Source organism: Nycticebus coucang, chromosome 20, assembly GCF_027406575.1.
Source record: "Nycticebus coucang isolate mNycCou1 chromosome 20, mNycCou1.pri, whole genome shotgun sequence".
Taxonomy (NCBI): domain Eukaryota; kingdom Metazoa; phylum Chordata; class Mammalia; order Primates; family Lorisidae; genus Nycticebus; species Nycticebus coucang.
The window spans coordinates 31,320,132-31,326,153 of record NC_069799.1 but is presented as its reverse complement, the minus strand read 5'-3'; the positions used below and the strand labels follow the sequence as shown (position 1 = coordinate 31,326,153).

Genomic DNA, 6,022 nt, shown 5'->3' with positions numbered 1-6,022 from the left:
TAGCTGGGACTACAGGCGCTCACCACAATGCCTGGCTACTTTCTGGTTGTAGTTGTCATTGTTTTTGTTTTTTTGACACAGAACCTCAAGCTGTCACCCTGGGTAAAGTGCTGTGATATCACAACTCACAGCAACCTCCAACTCCTGGGCTTAAGCAATTCTCCTGCCTCCACCTCCCAAGTAGTTGGGACTACAGGTACCCGTGACAATGCCTGGCTGTTTTTTGGTTGTAGCTGTCATTGTTTGGTGGGCCCAGGCTGGATTAGAACCCGCCTGCTCAGGTGTATGTGGCTGGCGCCTTAGCCGCTTGAGCCACAGGCACCAAGCCTGTAGTTGTCGTTGTTTGGCAGGCCCAGGCTGGATTAAAATCCGCCAGCTCCAGGGTATGGCTGGCGCACTAGGTGCTGAACTACAGGCGCCAAGCCAATCTTTCAGAGTCTTTATGCCAGCTATGAACAAAATCTTCCATTTGAAGGGCCAGTCAAGCAGTATCTGCTGTGGCCTTTTACTGCAATAATACCTATGATAATGAATATGAGTTGTCCAATCATTCTTTTAGTTCTTTTCTTTAAAGTTTCTATTATATGTTGAAGAAGAAATGCTGATGGGAAATCTTGCCAGGGGCAGTTTATCTGAACAGGTAGCCAAATACCTATACGAGCTTTCAAGATTGTGATTAAAAGAAACAGAAGAATTGAAACAGGTAAACAAAGTACAGTTTGAACAAATAACAATAGAGTCTTTTGGATGCCAATGAACAGGTCCTTTTAAAATAGGTATGGAAGTCTCACACAGGCTGTGATAAAATGGGACTCACTATGAGTGAAAGTTAGTATGGTGGTATTATTATTAATAGAAATAATACCTTTCCAAGCAAATAATGGTGAGAAAGCTGAGGAAAGTTTCCAAAGGTGATGTTGCGTGGCTGCATGCAGCATGGGTATGGGTAGAGACATACCTCCCCCATGCCAGATAATAGAGAAATGATTAGCTATGGTTATAATCATATTCTTTCGATGCCAACATAACTGTCTACCCTAGGCTGACACATAGGGTCCCCAATCAATGACACTTCCATAGGAAGTATTAACTAATACCCAAGGTTTTTCTCCTCTGCATGTAGCCCATTGCACCCATTCAGACAAATGAGTAGTAATAGGCATGGTGCAGATTGGGAAGTCAGGTAAAGGAATGGTATTATTAATAATTTCAGAGCCATGCCAAGCTGAAGTTTGGAGGAAAAGCATAGTTTTAATTTGCTTAGTTTTTGTATTATTGTGAAAGACAGGGAGCCACACAGTAGGAGCTGTTTTTAGACAATGTTTGCCATTTTCTATGCATATGGACAGACCAGAGACTCCCAAAGTGTAATTAAGAGTATGAGTTCCACTCTTATCTCAAAAAAGATACATTATTGTTATTATTGATATTTTATTAGTATGAGTCCACCTTCCCTGCGAAACAAGTATAAAATGTGTAAAAGATGCGTATGTGGTTGCTAATAAATCATAGTATTTTGTGTAGTTTCTCTGAAGAAAAAAAAAAGAATATGAGTTCCTGAGAGTAGAACTTGATGATAGACTGAACTTAGAAGGAGAGAGAGAAGTTATGGGTGGACCCAACGTTTTGTCACCATAGGATTGTGAGAATGAGGAGGAGCAAGATGGCGGCAGAGTAACAGGTTCCTTGCAACTGGGCACAGTGAGTCTGGGGAGACAAGACTCCAGGCATCTCTGGTTGGTGGGATCCGCCCATAAACATCCCTTTGAGGACACAGGGAGTCAGTGAGAGACTTCTGGACCCCAGGAGGAAGACAAAAGCAGTGGAAAACTGGCAAGGGGTTGTGTATGTTCATTCGGTCTAATCCCGCTGGCAGCTGTAAGTACAGAAGCAGTGAGATTGCAAACTGGAAAGGTCTTACCTGTGAGCTGGTTTGGTTCTTTTGGACTTGGCACTCAGTTGAACTACCTTGGGAGAACTTAGGCAAGAGTGTGAGAACTTTAAGCATTGTCTAGGGCTCCAGACTGAGCTGCTGAGGCAGACGGAGTTAATAGTGTTTGGCTGTGGGCCACGTGAAACCATTGTGGGAGAAGTGCCCCAGCAAGCTCTGTCCTCAAGGTCACAGAGCAAGGATCATGGGAGCTAGTAATCTAGTGACTGAGCAGCCTAAAGGTGGGGACTGAGATATCTTACAGCCTTAGCTCTCAGGGGCATAGAGTGAGACCTGTTTTGGCAAGCTGGGCAAGTGGACAGCCACTGCAGGAGTAATCCCAGCAACAAGCGCTTTCCTAGGAAAGCTTCTGCTTATCCAAGTTTAGCAGTTTAAAGTGCCTTTTTAGAGGGCTGAGGAGAGATATAGGTTCTCCACCCTGTGGAGAAAGCAGCAGAGGCCTCCAGTCTCTATCTCGTATAGGTGTATCAGCATTGTGATTAACATCTCATACCCCAGAAGATCACCTGTTGCCCAGACAATATTCAGCAAGATATATATACTAATTTTTTTTTTTTTTTTGCAGTTTTTGGCTGGGGCTGGGTTTGAACCCACCACCTTCGGCATACGGGGCTGTTACCCTACTCCTTTGAGCCACAGGTGCTACCTTTGTTTTGTTTTGTTTTGTTTTTCAACATTTTCCCTATAGATTTTTCTTTTCTTTCTTCATTTTTCTAGTTTAAATATAGTTTCCCATTGTTGCCTTTTCAACAAATAGAACTTCATTTTTGCTAGTGTTTCTACTCCTATTATTTGTTTTTCCCCCCAATTTTATCCTGTAAAGTTTTCTGTTTGCTTGTTTTGGTTTGATTTATAGCATTTTTGCCTTGCCTCTCTACTTGGTGGAGGTAGGGTACTGTGTCCGAACAGGCTAGCAAAGAGCTGCTGACCTTAAGTGAACCACCCAACCTGGCACCTCCAGATGTTGGGGGCTTTTAAGGTTGGGTCAAAGTACCCTACTATACACCTATATTGCTCTGTCTCTCTCTTTCTGTGCCCCTCTTCTTTTTGTCAATATTCCCTTTTACTCACCCCCTCTCTTTTTTTTCTTTTTCCTTCTTTTCCCCTTTCTTGCTCTTCAACCTTCTCATCCTTCTGGTCCTGTACCAAAAGGACTCATCAAAACCCTGCTCCAGAGGCACAGCAACTTAAAGAGCAAGAGGAAGTGAAAGGAAAATTAGGGCAAGGAAACAGATAAAAAAAAATCACTCATGAGAAAGAATCAGCATAAAACTCCTGGCAACATGAAAAAGCAGTCCATAGCAACCCCTCCAAGGGACCAGGAGGTAGCTACTGCAGAGGATTCCACCTATAAAGAAATGTTAGAAATGACAGAAAGGGAACTTAGAATACAGAGGCTGAAAACAGGGAATTTAGAACCCAGATAATGGAAACAGTGAAGGAAATTGCTGATAAAGTGGAAAATAACCAAAAGGAAATCCAAAAACAGAATCAAATAAGACATGAATGATATATTGGGTGGTGCCTGTGCTGAAAGGGGTAGGGTGCCAGCCCCATATGCTAGAGGGGATGGGTTCAAACCCAGCCCCAGTCAGAAACTGCAAAGAAAAAAAAATGAGATGAACGATATGAAGAATATACACAGGATATAGCAGAGCTGAAGGAACTGAAGCAGTCATTTAGGGAACTTAAAGATGCAATAGAAAGTATCAACAACAAATTAGACTATGCAGAAGAAAGAATCTCAGAGGTGGAGGACAAAGCTCTTGAGATAACTCAGTTAAAGAGGCAGAAAAGAAGAGAGAGATAGCAGAATATTCACTGACAGAATTATGGGACTTTTTTTTTTAAATAAAAAAATCATGGGATCCATGCCTGTACTCAAGCAGCTTAGGTGCCAGCCACATACACCTGAGCTGGTGGGTTTGAATCTAGCCTGGGCCTGCCAAACAATGATGGCTGCAACCAATAAATGGCTGGGTGTTGTGGTGGGTGCCTGTAGTCCCAGCTACTTGGGAGGCAGAGGCAGGAGAATCACTTGAGCCCGGGAGTTGGAGTTTGCTGTGAAGTGTGATGCCATGGCACTCTATCCAGGGTGACAGCTTGAGGCTCTGTCTCAAAAAAAAAGAAAAAATTGTATTTACTTAAAAGCATTCAGAATGTCAACAAAACAGCTCCATCTTTTGTTTTTTCAATTACAGAGTGGTATTCAGTTAACAGAACAACAATTATTTCGTATAAGGTGCATCAGAGACAACTGAAGATGAAAAAACTACCATCCCGATATATAACTAATTTGTGCTGTGCACCAATAAGAACCTGCTTTAAATTTCCATGCCAATTTACAACCCCCATACTGTACCAGGCAATGTTAGTGGCTATTGAAAATACCACCAGGACAGGCCTATCTAAAGACACATTTGATAGTGTGTTTATACAAAAAAAGATACTGTACATTTAAAAACAAATCTTACACAGCCTTACATTTCAATTTTTTTTCTTTAAAAGGGGTGAGTTCTATACAGGGGGGGTAAATGCTTTATAGACAAGAAAAAAAAAAACTGTCCTAGAACCAACTTCATCATCATCATCTTCACCATCTTTGTCTTCTTCAATTTCCTCCTCCTCTTTATCCTCTTCGTCTTCCTCATCTTCCTCCTCTTCCTTCTTTTTCTTGCTTTTTTTTGGAGTTTTGATGACTCAGTTTTTCACTGCATCAGGCTTGGTATGCAAGCAATATACTTTTTGTATTTTTCCTTCATGTGTGTAACCTTCTTTTCATAAGGCTGCTTGTTATCCACATCTCTCCCAGCTTGTTTGCAACATCATCAATAGATAAGCTGGGATATTCTCCTTTGATTTTGGGGTGATACTCAGAAAAGAACAATAAAAAGGCCAAAGGAGGCCTCTTGGGTGCATTGGGATCCTTGAACTTCTTTTTTGTTTCCCCTTTAGAAGGGATATAGGTTTTCATTTCTCTTTCATAACAGGCCTTGTCTGCCTTTGCCATATCTTCAAATTTTCCTTTCTCTTGAGCAGATATGATGTTCCACCTCTCTGAGCACTTCTTAGAAAACTCTGACAAGTTGACTAAAGCATCTGGGTGCTGCTTCTTGTGCTCCTCCTGACAAATTTGCACAAAGAATGCATATGATGATATTTTTGCCTCTCAGCTTCTTAGGATCTCCTTTGCCCATGTTTAGTTATTTTTCCTCAGTGAGGCACAGAGTCACCCAGTGCCCATCTGGCTCTCAGAATTATAGGACATCATGAAACATTCAAACATACAAGTTATAGGTATCCCAGAAGGGGAAGAAGAATGCCCCAGGAGAATGGAAGCAATACTAGAAAATATTATAAATGAAAATTTCCCAAATATCACTAAAGATTCTGACACACTCCTGACAGAGTGATATTGGAACCCAGGTCACCTCAACTCTTAACTGAGCTTCTCCAAGACACATTGTGATGAACCTGTCCAAAGTCAAGACAAAAGCAAAGATTCTTCAAGCTGCCAGGAGTAAGCGCCAGTTGACCTACAGGGGCAAATCCAACAGGGTGACTGAAGACTTCTCTAATGAAACTTTCTAAGCAAGAAGACAATGGTCATTTACCTTTAATCTACTTAAACAGAACAACTTCCAGCCCAGGATATAGAATTCTATATCCTGCTAAGCTAAGCTTTAAAATTGATGGAGAAATCAAATCATTTACTGATATACATACATTGAGGAAATTTACCACAAGATGACCAGCTCTAAAGGAAAAACTTCAACCTGTTCTACATACTGACCATCACAATGGACTCTCACAAAATAAAATAAATAGAAAACTACCATACAAATCTCAATAAATGTTAATGGCTTGAATTCCCCACTTGAAGAGATTGGCTGACTGGATTAAAAAACACAAGCCATCCATTTGCTGTCTGCAAGAAATACACCTAGACTCAAAAGACAAATTAAAACTTCGAGTTAAGGGCTGGAAGACAGTTTTTCAGGCAAATGGCATTCACAAGAAAAGAGGAGTTGCAATCTTATTTTCAGATACATTTTGATTTATTTTATTTTA

General features: G+C 41.1%; 1 pseudogene; it reads right to left on the bottom strand.

Annotated features, from left to right (window-relative positions):
* Positions 1-4,561: 4,561 nt before the first annotated feature.
* Positions 4,562-5,748, bottom strand: LOC128572567 (high mobility group protein B1-like; annotated as a pseudogene).
* Between the last annotated feature and the right edge of the window lie 274 nt (positions 5,749-6,022).